Source organism: Aedes albopictus, chromosome 3, assembly GCF_035046485.1.
Source record: "Aedes albopictus strain Foshan chromosome 3, AalbF5, whole genome shotgun sequence".
NCBI lineage: Eukaryota > Metazoa > Arthropoda > Insecta > Diptera > Culicidae > Aedes > Aedes albopictus.
The window spans coordinates 155,868,895-155,885,056 of NC_085138.1; the positions used below are offsets into that span (position 1 = coordinate 155,868,895).

The window sequence follows — 16,162 nt, forward strand, 5'->3', positions numbered from 1 at the left end:
ATTACGATCGGACATTTGGTACTTTGAAGTAATATAGGTTAGCTTTTTGAGAGATTTTTGACATTTAGCATATTGATGAATATCACAGCTGTCTGTCAACCGATTTGGGTTCTCTTGGCATCAAATGAAACCTACAACATCCTAGTAGGTTGCTCAGGAATTTTATTTCGATTGGACATTTGGTTACAGAGATATCTTTCGAAGTGTACTTAGGATTTATTCAACTAAATTTTTTGAGATCTTTGACCAAGTATATCAAAACAAATATCTCAACCGTCTGTCAACCGATTTCGGTTCTCCTGGCATCAAATGAAAGCTATAACATCCTAGTAGAACCCTATACAATTTTATTAGGATTGGACATTTGGTTATCGAGATATCTTTCAAAGAGTACTTGGGAGTAATACAGGTTAACCTTTTGAGAGATTTTTCACCAAGTGTATCATAATAAATATCTCAGCCGTCTGACTCAACTGATTTGGGTTCTCTTAGCACCAAATGAAAGCTACAGTATCCTTGTAAAAAACCCTAAAATTTTATTTCGATTGGACATTTGGTTACTGAGATATCTTTTGAAGAGTATTTCAATAAATTCCTTTTTACCCTTCTTACACCCATAAGAAGGGTACCGCTTGGAAAACCGACTTTCGATCCGAGGCCCGCAGGGCCGAGTCACATATACCAATCAACTCAGCTCGACGAATTGAGCAAATGTCTGTATGTGCGTGTGTGTGTATGTGTGTATGTGTGTTTGTGTGTGTGTGTGTGTGTGTGTGTGTGTGTGTGTGTGTGTGTGTGTGTGTGTGTGTATGTATGTTACAAAAAAATGTCACTCACGGTTCTCAGCCGTCTGTTGACCGATTTGAGTTCTCTTGGAAGCAAATGAAAGCTACTACATCCTAGTAGAGCGCTATTGAATTTTATTTTGATTGGACGTTCGGTTACCGAGATATCTTTCAAAGAGTGCTAGGGAGTAGTACAACTTAATTATTTTAGATATTTTTGACAAAGTGTATCACCATAAATTTCTCAGCCGTCTATCAACCGATTCGGGTTCTTAAGGCCCGAAACGAAAGCTACTGCATCTTAGAAGAACGCTTTTGAATTTCATTCCGATTGGACATTTTGTAACCGAGATATCTTTCGGGGAGTACTTTGGAGTAATACAACTTAACTTTTTAAGAGGTCTTTGACAAAATGCTTCATAATAAATGAATCACCCGTGTGCCAATCGATTTGAGTTCTCTCAGCATCAAATGAAAGCTACAGCATCCTAGTAGTATGCTATTAAATTTCATGCCGTTTGGACATTTTGTTTCCGAGATATCTTTCCACGAGTACTAAGGAGTAATGAAATTTACGCTTTTGAGAGATTTTTGATAAAATGTATCATAATCATAATTTCTCAGCCGTCTGTCAACAGATTTTTTATGATCATATTTGGTTACACAAGTTAGTTATACATGAAAATGCAATTGCATCAAATATATAAAAGCTAATATCTCTTTGTAATATTTGAGCTTAATAAACAGTAGCAAAAATATCATGGAATGTATGTAAGAAAAGCCTTTTTTACCCTTCTTACACCCATAAGAAAGGTATAAATACCGCTCGAAAAACCGACTTTCGATCCGAGGCCCGCAGGGCCGAGTCTCATATACCAATCAACTCAGCTCGACCAACTGAGTAAATGTCTGTGTGTGTGTATGTATGTGTGTATGTGTGTGTGTGTATGTGTGTGTATGTGTGTGTATGTGTGTGTGTGCGTATGTTACAAAAAAAAGTCACGCACGTTTCTGAGCCGTCTGATATCCGATTTGGATTCTCTTAGTTGCAAATGAAAGCTATAACATCCTAGTAGAACCCTATTGAATTTTATTACGATCGGACATTTGGTTACCGAGATATCTTTCGATGAGTACTTTGAAGTCATATAGGTTAGCTTTTTGAGAGATTTTTGACATTTAGCATATTGATGAATATCTCAGCCATCTGTCAACCGATTTGAGTTCTCTTGGCAGCAAATGAAAGCTACAACATCCTAGTAGAACGCTCTGAAATTTTATTTCGATTGGACATTTGGTTACTGAGATATCTTTCGAAGAGTACTTAGGAGTTATACAACTAAACTTTTTGAGATTTTTAACAAAGTGTTTAAAAATTAAAGTGTTTAAAGTGTTGTAAATATCTCAGCCGTGTGTCAATCGATTTGGGTTCTCTTGGCACCAAATGAAAGCTACAACATCCTAGTAGATTGCTCAGAAATTTTCTTAGGATTGGACATTTGGTTACAGAGATATCTTTCGAAGAGGATTTATACAACTAAACTTTTTGAGATTTTTAACAAAGTGTATCAAACTAAATATCTCAACCGTCTGTCAACCGATTTCGGTTCTCCTGGCACCAAATGAAAGCTATAACATCTTAGTAGAACCCTATACAATTTTATTAGGATTGGACATTTGGTTATCGAGATATCTTTCAAAGAGTACTTGGGAGTAATACAGGTTAAACTTTTGAGAGATTTTTGACCAAGTGTATCATAATAAATATCTCAGCCGTCTGTCAACCGATTTGGGTTCTCTTAGCACCAAACGAAAGCTCCAGTATCCTTGTAGAAGGCCCTGAAATTTTATTTCGATTGGACATTTGATTACTGAGAAATCTTTCGAGAAGTATTTCAATAAATTCCTTTTTTTATTATTATATTCGTTTGTTATCTTGCATAAGCTTTTGACCAGTCTATGGGAAATTATTGTTCAATCAATAATGCTGACCTCATATAAAGTGTATACTAGTAGAATATTGTTTTCAATAAAATTATAATTAACAAATTACAAATAAACAGGAATACTATGAAAACTAACAATATATTAAATGAGAGCTTTGAATTTATATATTGTGGGAAAAATGCAAGAACTGGACAGCCAGAATAACTAGCTAATTCCAAAACTGATTAGCATAGTAGATATATTATTTTTGTCCATTTTACACCATAACCATGAATACCAAGTACTTCGGAGCTAATTTATTCGACTGATTAAGAGATATTAGACAAAGTGTATCTCGCTAATTTTCTTATCCATTTGTTTATAGATTCAAGATCTTTTGGCAGTTAACAAAAGATACATAATTCCAGAATAAGTAAGATATTTTTTTTTGTCTGGCATTTCTGGTAGTTTAGTCCATGGTCCATGATGATATTTTGGAAACCAATCCACTAGATGCCAAATCCACAATATTTTCTAGAACTTTTGGTCCATCACTCAAAATGAATATGTTAAATACAAATAATAAACAATAATTTTAATAAGTGTAAGAAGGGTTCTGTTCACCATAGGTGGATTAAATCGGGTTTTTATTATTATATTCGTTTGCTATCTTGCATGAGCTTTTGACCAGTCTATGGGAAATTATTATTCAATCAATAATGCTGACCTCATATAAAGTGTATACTAGCAGGTTATTGTTTTCAATAAAATTAGAAATAACAAATTACAAATAAACAGGAATTCTATGAAAACTAACAATATGTTAAATGAAAGCTTATTGTGGGAAAATGCAAGAACTGGACAGCCAAAATAACTAGCTAATTCCAAAACTGATTAGCATGGTAGATATATTATTTTTGTCTTTGTCCTTTTACACCATAACAATGAATACCAAGTACTTCGGAGCTAATTTATTCGACTGATTAAGATATATTAGACAAAGTGTATCTCGCTGATTTTGTTATCCATTTGTTAATCGATTCAAGATCTTTTGGCAGTTAACAAATGATACATTATTCCAGAATATGTACGCTATTTTTTTTAAAATTTCACACAAGATTCTAGAAGGTGTATGGCATTTCTGGTAGTTTAGTCCATGGTCCATAATGCTATTTTGAAAACCAATCCACTAGATGCCAAATCCACAATATTTTCTAGAACTTTTGGTCCATCACACAAAATAAATACAAATAATACAACAAAAGTTTTAATAAGTGTAAGAAGGGTTCTGTTCACCATAGGTGGATTAAATCGGGTTTTTACAGTACGTTTTGTAATGTTGCCGAAACACAAAACGGCAGCGCTACGTAGCCGTTTACAGAACACTCTTTCAGCTAGAAGCTGTGAAGAAGAATCTGTTGGCGCAACCACACAGCTTGTTCAATGTAAACATTATTGTGTTTGACGTTTCACAAGCTTTTGCAGCAAGATGAAGTTGGGTAAGGTTTCTTGTGGCACAATTATGAAACCTTGTCTGGAGTAAAACAAAACGGGCTATTTTCTATGTATGTATATATAGCAGTGTGGCAGCGAGGACATCATCGGGACCAGTGGATACGGAGATCGGGAGTTCGATTCCAAGTAGCGGCAAGTACTTTAATTATTCAATTTTAAAAGCAAGGATTCCAGTTCCACATGTATTGCGTCACGGTATCCATAACCTAATTATATTTAATCGATTAATTTGGGGATGTCGTATAACTATTATTTAACAACTGTGAAAAGGCTGAAAAAGCGCCTTCTCAAGATGTTATTCAGTTAGTGGTTACATGGGAGCCGAGAAAAGAGCTATGACTAGGTGGCATAGAAGCTGATCGCACAGCATGTACAAGTGGATTCGCCAGATTCATTGGTATAAGGCTTGCATAGAAGCTTCCGTCCATATGTACAACACAGTAACTCAGCATCAAGCCGTATTGAGGACGCTTTGTTGACGTTTACATTCACAATAAATGTTAGTTGGGTTATTATTAACCTTTGGGACATTGTGGGTCGTCCAAACTTTCCTGAAATTTAGCTCTTGACAGTAACAGTAGTTATTCTCACAATGAAATTTATACTGTAATCTGTGAACCCTGTGGCATGTCCATAAGTCATTTCAAGATAGTTTTGAGATATTCCAGATCAACAAAACTACACAAACTACTTCAGATCTACACTTTAAGTTCAGATCTACGTTGAGTAGTGTTACATAATCAACTGTACTTACCTAAGTAGTTAGGGGAACAATAAGCGTTGTTATATATTTTTGGGACATTATGGGCTTCCTTACTGTTATGAAGCTTAGTTGATAAAAACAACCACTGTAACTTTCAGAAGAATTACTGCGGACATGACAGACTACAAATCGAAACTTTGTATAATGAAAGAAGTTACCGTTACACCCGTAGACTTTAGGATCTAAACTCAATGACAGATTGGATGACCAAGGATAACTCGAGTGATCTGATATTAGATATTAACTTTTCAGAAAACTCACTGGACATGATAGATTACAAATCGTAACCTTGTATAATGAAAGAAGTTGCCGTTACACACGTAGACTTAAGGATCTAAACTCAAGAATAGTTTGGATGACCTAAGATATCCAGAAAAAAATATTCTGCATAATATTCTACCGTTTTCATGCTATTGACCACCAAAACTACAGAAAAACGTAGAAAAAACTCTATAGGGTAGCGAACCACTTGGGCAGCGGCCGGTATTGTGGGCACTCTTCGCTGTAACTCAGTCAATTCCAAACCAATTGACTTGAAATTTTGTACTAGGCTAGATACTATAAGTATCTCATCGCGTTCCAAAAATTGTTTCAACTGGTCCAGAGTTGGCTGAGTTATAGCAGAAAAGTGCCCAAAATAGGACCCCTGCCGAGATGGTTCCACTTCCCTTATAACGCTTGGAAAAATACCGGCTTCAAAGGGTTAAGCAAGATCCCTGCGCACGCTATTGATAATGATGATACTCTCTACTACTGCTACGAGGTCAGCACAGAAAAGTTCTGAACTTCAAAGTGCACACATACCCTTACAACTTTTGGGTCACTCTAATGAACATTACAGGCTTTTCCCTCCACTTCATAACATTTTTCCTCTATGCACCAAACCCACCCGAAGGACAGAAAATCCACATCAAAACAAGAAAACCTCAGAGGAGAGCATTCCACGCAAAAGAGAGGAAACACGTGCGGAGTGAAAATCCTACTTTGAGAGTACCCATTCGATTTTGATCCGAACGCCATCCATGCAGGGGAGCACAATAGAAACTGGACCGAACTGTACAAACAGCACAATAGAAACCGCACACAGTTGTTAGGGAAATGTCGATGTATACCTACGTACGAGTGCGAGAAACTTAGATTTCCAACAAACCCATGGAGACGCATGGTTGTTCTGGTTTACTTCCGTCCGAAAGAAACTTGTATGCACGAAAAGACAGGAAACCCTCAACCAGTAGTGCGTTCTAAAACGCTAAACCCTATCATTTCCTTCCGTATGAGCCATTTACATATAGTCCACGTCCGACATATCCTGTGTCTCATTCGTAGTTGAGTCGTCCTGTCGATCGGTTCGCGGTGGTTCCGTCGTCGTCGTCGTCGTCGCCAACGTCGGTTCCCTACAGCCGGTTTCCCCACATTGTAATCTCCTCTGTGGGTCTACGGTGTGTGCATTTGGTGGGGGTTGTTTGACTATTGCGGTGGATACCTATACCGAAGTGCGTTCAAAAGCCAATATTTGGCCTTTCTTCCAGCATAGCGACTACATAACTAGTGAGAAGTGTGTTTGGGCTCTTTTGGTCGAACGACCGACAGCGTTTTTGGCCGCGGTGATTGTTAAACACAGGGGTCATTTTCTGGGCGGGGAACCAATATAATTAATTGAGTGTAGGATTTCGAGCAAATGCTCGGAGGCGGAAACGGAAGGTGAACAATCATTTAGTTGTTTTGTGTGTTGGGTTTTCCTATAGCTTAGTGCAACAAGATTGGTAGGCTGTGTATTGGGTGGGTAATCCTATAATTTGTTGGCTTCAGGGGAAAATTGAGACCAGATGTGTGCCATCACATGATTGTTTTGTACTAGTGCATACACGGCAGTGCAAAAGCTTAGATTTATCCTTTTATAAATCCAGTAGTGTTCTGTTCCTATCTCTGTCGTGTTTTTCAAGTTTAGAGAAACAACTTATGTAGTTATGAAACTTATGAAACAATTATCACTTAAATTGTTATGATTACTTATTCATAATATTCGTGATACAAGCTTTCAGGATTTTATATGTAAATGCTTGAGTTCAAATGGATATCTTTTTTTTTATCTGTATTAACGAGATTTTTAGCCCTAGGCTAGTTCATCTCGGGACCCACGCTTTACTTCCCTTGCGAAGGACTTACTTACCTTACCGGTCAGGCTAAGGCCGGGGTGGCCTCTGCTGTACATAGTAGCCGCCTCCATTCCACTCGGTCCATGGCTGCTTGTCTCCAGTTCCGCACTCTGCGTAGGGTCCGCAGATCGTCCTCTACTTGGTCGACCCACCTAGCTCGCTGCGCTCCACGTCTTCTTGTACCGGTCGGATGACTCTCGAGAACCATTTTAGTCGGGTTGCTATCCGACATCCTGATGACGTGACCCGTCCACCGTAGCCTCCCGATTTTCGCGGTATGGACGATGGTTGGTTCTCCCAGCAGCTGATGCAGCTCGTGGTTCATTCGCCTTCTCCACGTCCCGTCTTCCATCTGCACTCCGCCGTAGATGGTACGCAACACCTTCCGTTCGAAAACTCCAAGGGCGCGTTGGTCCTCTGCACGTAGGGTCCATGTTTCGTGCCCATAGAGGACGACCGGTCTAATCAACGTTTTGTAGATGGTTAACTTCGTGTTACGGCGAACTTTATTCGATCGTAGAGTTCTGCGGAGTCCAAAGTAGGCACGATTTCCTGCCACAATGCGCCTCTGAATTTCTCTGCTGGTGTCGTTGTCGTCGGTCACCAGTGAGCCCAAGTACACGAATTCTTCAACCGCCTCGATTTCATCACCGTCGATATGAATTCGGGGTGGCGGGCGCGGTGATTCCTCCCTGGAGCCCTTTGCCATCATGTACTTTGTCTTCGACACATTAATGACTAATCCGATTCGCCTGGCTTCACTCTTTAGTCGGATGTACGTTTCCGCCATCGTCTCAAATTTACGAGCAATAATATCAATATCATCGGCGAAACCAAGCAGCTGAACGGACTTCGTGAAAATCGTCCCACTCGTGTTTATCCCCGCTCTTCTTATTACACCCTCCAAAGCAATGTTGAACAACAAGCACGAAAGACCATCACCTTGCCGTAACCCTCTGCGAGATTCGAAGGAACTCGAGAGTGTCCCTGATACTCGAACTACGCACATCACTCGATCCATCGTCGCCTTGATCAACCGTATCAGTTTATCCGGGAATCCGTATTCGTGCATAATCTGCCATAGCTGTTCTCGATCGATTGTATCATACGCCGATTTGAAATCGATGAACAAGTGATGTGTGGGCACGTTGTATTCGCGGCATTTCTGCAACACCTGGCGGATGGCGAACATCTGGTCCGTTGTAGCGCGTTCACCCATGAATCCAGCCTGATATTGCCCCACGAACTCTCTTGCAATCGGTGATAGACGGCGGCATAAAATTTGGGAGAGTATCTTGTAGGCAGCGCTCAGTAGTGTGATCGCGCGGTAGTTTCCGCAATCCAACTTGTCGCCCTTTTTGTAGATGGGACAAACGATACCTTCCATCCATTCCTCCGGTAATACTTCCTCCTCCCAAATCTTGGTAATGACCCAGTGTAGTGCTCTCACCAGTGCTTCTCCACCGTATTTTAGAAGCTCGCTTGGTAGTTGATCTGCTCCAGCGGCTTTGTTGTTTTTCAACCGGCCAACCTCCTCCTCAATCTCTTGAAGGTCAGGGGCCGGAAGTCTTTCGTCCTGTGCACATACTCCTAGATCTGTTACCACGCCACCTTCGGTACTTGCAACGTCGCCATTGAGGTGCCCATCGTAATGCTGCCGCCACCTCTCGACCACCTCACGCTCGCTCGTGAGAATATTCCCGTGATTATCTCGGCACATGTCGGCTTGTGGCACAAAGCCTCTGCGCGAGCGGTTCAGCTTCTCGTAGAACTTTCGTGTGTCCTTAGCGCGGTACAACTCTTCCATCGCTTCGCGATCTCGTTCTTCCTGCTGGCGCTTCTTCATCCGGAAGACTGAGTTCTGCCTGTTCCGCGCCTGTTTGTAACGTGTCTCATTCGCTCTCGTACGGTGCTGCAGCATTCTCGCCCATGCTGCATTCTTCTCGTTTTTCAACTGTTCACATTCGCCGTCGTACCAGTCGTTTCTGTGATTCGGAGTCGCGAAGCCTAGTGCTGTAGCCGAGGTACTACCTATGGCGGATCGAATGTCCCTCCAGCCATCTTCAAGTGTAGCTGCGCCAAGCTGCTCTTCCGTTGGTAGGGCCACTGCTAACTGCTGCGCGTAGTCTTGAGCCACTTCTACGTTACGAAGTTGCTCGATGTTGAGCCGCGGCGTTCGACTTCGACGCGTGGTGATAACTGTCGAAAGTTTTGAGCGCATGCATACAGCGACTAAGTAGTGATCCGAATCTATATTCGCACTGCGGTATGTGCGGACGTTGGTTATATCTGAGAAGAATTTACCGTCGATTAGAACGTGGTCGATTTGGTTTTCTGTTTGATGGTCGGGTGATCTCCAGGTGGCTTTGTGGATATCTTTGCGGGGGAAGAAGGTGCTTCGGACTACCATACCACGGGAGGCTGCAAAGTTTACGCATCGCTGACCGTTATCATTCGATACGGCGTGCAGGCTGTTTCGCCCGATTACCGGTCTGTACATTTCCTCCCTTCCTACCTGCGCGTTCATGTCGCCGACAACGATTTTCACGTCACGCGGCGAGCAACCATCGTATGTTTGCTCTAACTGCGCGTAGAACGCTTCTTTCTCGTCATCGGGTCTCCCTTCGTGTGGGCAGTGGACGTTGATGATGCTGTAGTTGAAGAAACGGCCCTTAACTCTCAACATGCACATCCTTGCGTTGATCGGCTGCCACCCGATCACACGTTGTCGCATCTTGCCCAACACCATAAATCCTGTTCCCAATTCATTGGTGGGGCCACAGCTTTGGTAGAAGGTAGCCGCTCGATGCCCGCTTTTCCACACTTTCTGTCCAGTCCAACAAAGTTCCTGCAACGCCACGATGTCGAAGTTGCGGGGATGTAGTTCGTCGTAGATTATCCTGTCACATCCTGCGAAACCTAGTGACTTGCAATTCCATGTTCCAAGTTTCCAATCGTAGTCCTTATTTCGTCGCGTGGGTCTTTGCCGATTGTATCGAGTCGTATTTTCTCCTATGTTATTCGCAATGGGGATTTTTACGGGTGGCTTATTGGGCCTACCGGTTGAAGATAATCACCGTGGACCTATACTATTATTTGGTTTGATTGGCTTTTATCGGTGAATCACCGGAGTTCACCGATAAAAGCCAATCAAACCAAATAATATTATTGGGCCTACGCCAACACTCCTGTCTCGCCGGAGGGCCATCGTGCCAGTTCTGTTTAACGTCCCAACCAACACTGGGACGACCACGCTGATGGGGCTACCACCTTGGATCTAGCTGGGCGTGGTGCAGCGTTTCTTACTCAGCCGCTGGATGCCAGAACAGACGCTGTTTGAGCCGCACCTCCTTGGTGAACAGACACTCGGATCGTACCTCCTCAATCTAGCTGAAGTCAGAAGGACAACAGTGCCCAGGCTGCACTACCAGCTAAGCACACAACTCTTAGCTGGCGGTCTTTGTCATCGCTTGACCCGTGGAAGCATGAGGTAGGAACTTGTGAGGATCAGAGCTATATTGGACGCTCTCCTTATCGACTCACCGTTTTGTTCCCTTGCGAAGGAAGAACTCACATTTTTGCGAGTTTGTCGGGAGTGGGATTCGATCCCAGGTCCTCGGCGTGATAGTCAAGTGTTCTAACCATCACACGAGGTCCGCTCCACTAAATGGATATCTGGTTGATCTGTCCTAATATAAATCAATGTGCGAAAAGTCAAGAACTCGACTCCTAAAATGCCAGGGCAATTGTTTGAAAACTGACATTTTTTCATTAAAATACTCAAAACAATCAATTTTACGAAATATTTTTTGTATTTTGTATTTTTATATGGAGCACTAAGCGGTTTTTTTTAAGGATATTGGCTTTTTAAATATTGCGTTTATATTGATTACAGAAACTTGTTTGTGATGATAAAATTGCTGTTTTGAGCATTTTTCATCAAAATTTTCTAAAATAATACATGCATTTTTTGTTTTCCACCATGAATGCTTTATCTGATAGTACTATTATCATTATAGAGATTTTTAGCCAGGGGCTGGTGCATCTCCGCTGATAGTACTATTCATTTGTGAAAAAGGATTTATTAAAAATTGTTTGGGAGCTGAGACATTTACGCTTTTAGTGAATGGGCGATAAATTAAACGCAATATTTCAAAAACCAATTCTCTTCAAGAAGGAAACTTACTAGTTCGTAGAAAAATACAAAAAACAGAAGTTAATAAAAAAAAAATACGAAGTAGGGTAAGTGTTCCAAATGGACTGAAGGAGGTTTTTAAAACCATCATAAAACCAAAATAGAATATATTAGGCTTTATAACGGTTCTAAAAACCTCTATAAAACTAATTTGACAATAAAATGTTATTTGGGGGTTGCACTCATTTAAACTCCACATTTTGCTCAACTTATGACATAAATAGATCATTTTATTTGAAATTTCGGCTTCCTTGCACCCCTTTTCACCATAGAATCCCACAAGGCATGCATGCAAATAGTGCGAAAAATAACCGAAGTTAAAAAATGTAATCATAACTGGTGCAGGGTTCCTATCATTGGCACACACAGTAATAAATACTGAAAGTAGTTTTGGCTCCGTTTCTATATTTTTCCTTGAAGTATGGAAACTAAGCTATCTTTTAACATATTGCTGACGTTCGTTGATCTTCTCATTATTTTTGTACACATAATTTTCCTTAGGTAGTGTCATAATTGGTACAGGCACCCTATTGCTTTTTTTTTTGAGATTTTTTTTTGATAAACGATATTTCTTTAATCCGCTTAGCGGAACCTCTGAATGCTTGATTATGCTCTAAATCAAGCTGAATTATACGAGAAAGTTTCAGGCATCTTGGCTTTACTAAAATCCTCCATAACGATGAGAACAAACCTGCCGATATTACCCAAAGTCACTCTATGTGGACACCGATAATGATGAACCATTCTAATTATTTTATGAATACAAAAACAAAAGAAAAGTATTTATTATTAAAATAACATCCAGGACGTTCGGTATGCGTTTTAAAAAAGTTAGTAGATGTAGTTCAAATTGAAACTGAGCTTACTTGATTGATTTCCTATAATTTAAGGGGGGAGGGGGAGTTCAGGTGACCATCATTTTCCTTTCAATTTGAGCCTACTCAAAATTATCAGAGTTCCACAAAAAATAACTCAAGAAATAATTTATTCCAGGTATTCTCTCCTAGTTTCCTTCAGTGATTCCAGCATGGATTCCTCCAGAAATTCCTTCAATAATTCATCTAGGGATTTCATGAGGGATTTGGTCTTCCAAAGATTTCCACAAAGATTTCTCCATATATTCCTCCAAGAGTTCCGCTAGAGATTCCTTCAATAACTCCATCTGGAATTATTGTAACTATTTCTCCAGGATTTTTTTCTGGGAATTGTTTTAGAACATTTTACCATTTTTTTTTAAATTGTAATCCTGGAATTCCTTAAAAACTGTGTACAAAAAATCCTTTAGGAGTTCATCGAAGGATTCCTTGAATAATTCGTCCAGAAATTACTGCAGGCATGGGTTTCTTCAGATTTTTTTTCCAGGCATTCCTACAGTTTTTTTTTCAGGAATTCGTTGAGAAAGCTCTAGTGGAATGTCCAAAGGAATTCCTCATGGGATTGCTCCCGGGATACCTCAAGGGGTTTATTAAGAATTTCCTTCAGGTATACCTCCTAGAATTTCTCCAGGGATTCATTCGGGAATTCCTACTGTGGTTCTTTCAGGAACAACTCCAGGGATTATTTTAAAAATGCCTCCAAGGATTCATCCGGGAACTCTTCTTCGGATTCCTTCAGGAATTCTTAATGTAATTCTTTCAGGAACACCTCTAGGAAGTTATCCAGGACTTCCTAGAGGAAATATAAGGGGTTTCCTTAGGTATTCCTCTTGGGATTGCTTTCGGGATTCTTCCAGGGGTTTTTCAGGAATTCCCTCAGGGGTTCCTTCAGAAATTCCTTCGGGGATTCCTCCAAGGATTCCTTCAAAAGTTCTTCCAGAGATTCCTCTGGGAATTCATGCAGAAATTCCTTCAGTAGAGCGGAAATTTTTTCGACTTTCCATAAAAGGCTGTCGATTTGAAATTGATTTTTGTTCTATTTTTATGCAAAGTTACTCCCTTCATACATCTCTATTTCTATTTTTGGCTAACATCTAATGTTTCAAATGTACGTTGAGAAAAAAAAATCTTGCTGAAAAAAATACAAATCTTCATTATTTTTTGGAAATTTTGCTCAAATTTGAGGAGATTGACCTATATAATCACCAATATCTCGAACCCAACTAATTTGATGCAAAAATTATGTTCATATGATCGAATCATACTATATTCAGCTTTCTATTTTTACAAAAAGATTCAAAATTCATTGAATATTTGAATTTTAGTAAATTCCATATTTTTAAAAACTATAAGGCTCGAGTTTTATGAACAACTCAAAAACTGTTCTACCTATTTTTTTTGAGCACGATCTTGATATCAGATCATAAGATAAATTTTAGCTTATAAGGCTGTTATTCAGCTATTATTGTTGCTTGGGTAATTATGCATTAAAAATTTTGGTCGATGATAGAAGTTTATAACTTTCGTTTTTTTTTGTGAAGTAGTGTAATTTATCCGGGAATTCTTCCAAAATTATCTACAGGAAATCTATTAGGAGACGGACTTGTTCAGGAATCCATCCATGAATTCCTTCAAGAATATCCCCTGCAGCTCCTGCAAAGTAATTCCTTCAGAAATTCGTCCTTCGATTCTATTAGGAATATATCCTGAGATTCTTTTTTTTTCTCCAAGGAAATTTCAAGAAATTATTCATTGGTTTTTTCAGGAACTACTCCAGAGATTCCTCTAGAAGTTCTTCCAGGGGTGTTTTGAGAGTTCAGGGGTTTCTAGTTAGTCTAGTGGTTAAAGGTTTTGGATTGCCAATTCGAAGACGACGGGTTCCATTCCCGTTCCGGCCAGCCAAAATTTTCTCGACTCCCTGGGCATAGTGTATCGTTTTGCTTGCCTTACAATATACAAATTCATGCAATGGCAGGCAATGAAAGTGCTCAAAGAACACTAAGTTGAAGAGAGGCAGGCCTAGTTCCAGTGAGAACATCGAGCCATAAATAAGAAGAAGTTTTGAGAGTTCTGGGGTGTTCAGGGATTCTTAAAAAAAATGTCAAGGTGTCAAGGGATTTCTTTAAAAAATTTCCTGGGAATACCTCAAGGGTTTCGTTCCCCCAAGGATTGTTTTAGGACTTTTTCTAGGACTTTTCCTAGAATTCCTAGGATCTACTTCCGAGTTTTGTTTGAGGATTGTTCCAGAAATTTCTTTTGGATTTTCTCCAAGAAGTTGCCTAAAAATGTTCCAGAACTTCCTTCAGTAATCCCTTCAGAAGTATCTTTAGGGATCCAATCAGGAAGACTTACAAAAAATCCTCCAAGCAACACACATGCCAAAGAGTCACGACAGCGCAGATTATGGTTGCGCAGAAGTTACTGTGACTTATTTGAACCAAATAAATACTTATATGACATGCTAGAAGTGCTTTCAAACATTTTTCCAGGGAATCCTTCAGGAATTCAGCCCAGGAAAATCTTTTTCGGAATTCTCCAGAGTTTCCTTCCGGAATTCCTCTAGGAAATGCACCAGGAATTCTCATAGCAATTCTTCTTCAGGCATTTCTATTTGGATACAATCGTCCAGGAATTCCTTCTGGTGAATTCCAGAATTTTTCCAAGAAGTCCATTCTTATCCATTAGTTCTCCAAAAATACCTCCAGTAAATTCTCCAAGAATTTCTCCAAAAATTCCTTTCGGGAATTCTTACAGAAATACCTCGAGGGTTTCCTCCATTGATAGTTTCAAGGTTAATCAAAAATTCTTCCAAAAATCCTTCCGGGAATAAGTCATTTAACAATTCTCTGAAATGAGTATATGCAGTATAGGGGTATCTAAAACTTTCTTTGCGGAATGCGAGCATGGATACTTCGAGATTTTTAATAAGACAAATAAACAAATTGGATGATTGATTACTGACAGAACTTCGGTTTATCATGGAAGACATTAGGGAGACATTTTCAAAAAATCTTCGGACTGGTTTCCGTTATATTCTACTGAAGAAAACGTTGATAAAAAAGCTGGGTTAGTCCTTTCTTACGAAATTTTTGTGGACATAAAAAAAACATATTATGAGAAAAAATAAATAATTTTGGAATCCTCCAAAAAACATTTTAGAAATCTAGGGATATATTTAGGTTTGATGGTATTCCTTCAGGAATTTCTTCTGTCAATCTTCAGGAGTTCATGGAGAAATCCCTGAATCAGATCCTAGGCTTAACTCATGTGTTCTAAAGGAACTAATTCCTAACAGACTAAACTCCTAAATTCCCTAAAGGTACTCCTGAAGTATTTTTATGAGAAACTCCCAGAAAAATCCATTTGAAGGAATCCGCGGAATACATACAAGGTGGAATTCCTAAGCAGCAGTTACTGAAGGAATCCAAGATTTCATCTTTGTAGTAATCGAAAGATGAAATCCCAGTTAAAGACTGTAAGAATCCCCAGAAGGAAGTATCCATATGGAAATTCTGGAGAAATCTCCAGAAGCAACCCCAATAAAGGTGTCCTAATACAAAAAGCTTATGAAATGAAAAAAAAAAAATTGTTCGATTATCCGGGGTGATTTTTTTCCAATTCCCTGATAATCGATTCCGACGTTTGATTGTAGGAGCTCCTATTTTGTGAATTTCACATTCAATTTTATAATTCACTCAGAGGGAAAACGAAAAGGGATACGTCCGTGGATGCTTTGGGAAATGTGTTTTAGGCCCTTATGTTTCTCTGTCCAACTTCAAGTTTAGGTTTAGCTCCTGATATGACGTTGGAATTTTTTAGAAATGTTTAGGCTAAGAAAAATCTTCGCTCCTTCTACCCTCCAGGCCACTACCATTGTTTTGTCTGTCCGCATATTTCCTTTCCAGCCATTATACATGGTCGGCACTGGCGCAGTCTTGTGCTGCGTG

General features: G+C 39.7%; 1 protein-coding gene across 4 annotated transcripts in view; it reads left to right on the forward strand.

Moving 5' to 3' along the window:
* The first annotated feature begins 6,314 nt into the window (after nucleotides 1-6,314).
* LOC109431885 (tetratricopeptide repeat protein 39C-like) overlaps nucleotides 6,315-16,162 on the forward strand; it is a 76,787-nt gene continuing 66,939 nt past the window's right edge. For 2 of the 4 annotated variants that reach the window (XM_062856983.1, XM_062856986.1), the window contains exon 1: nucleotides 6,326-6,690. The gene's annotated coding sequence lies outside the window, so the exon portion shown is untranslated. Of the gene's footprint in view, nucleotides 6,691-16,162 lie in introns of all 4 variants that reach the window. The other 2 variants (XM_062856985.1, XM_062856984.1) reach the window with 2 other exon arrangements.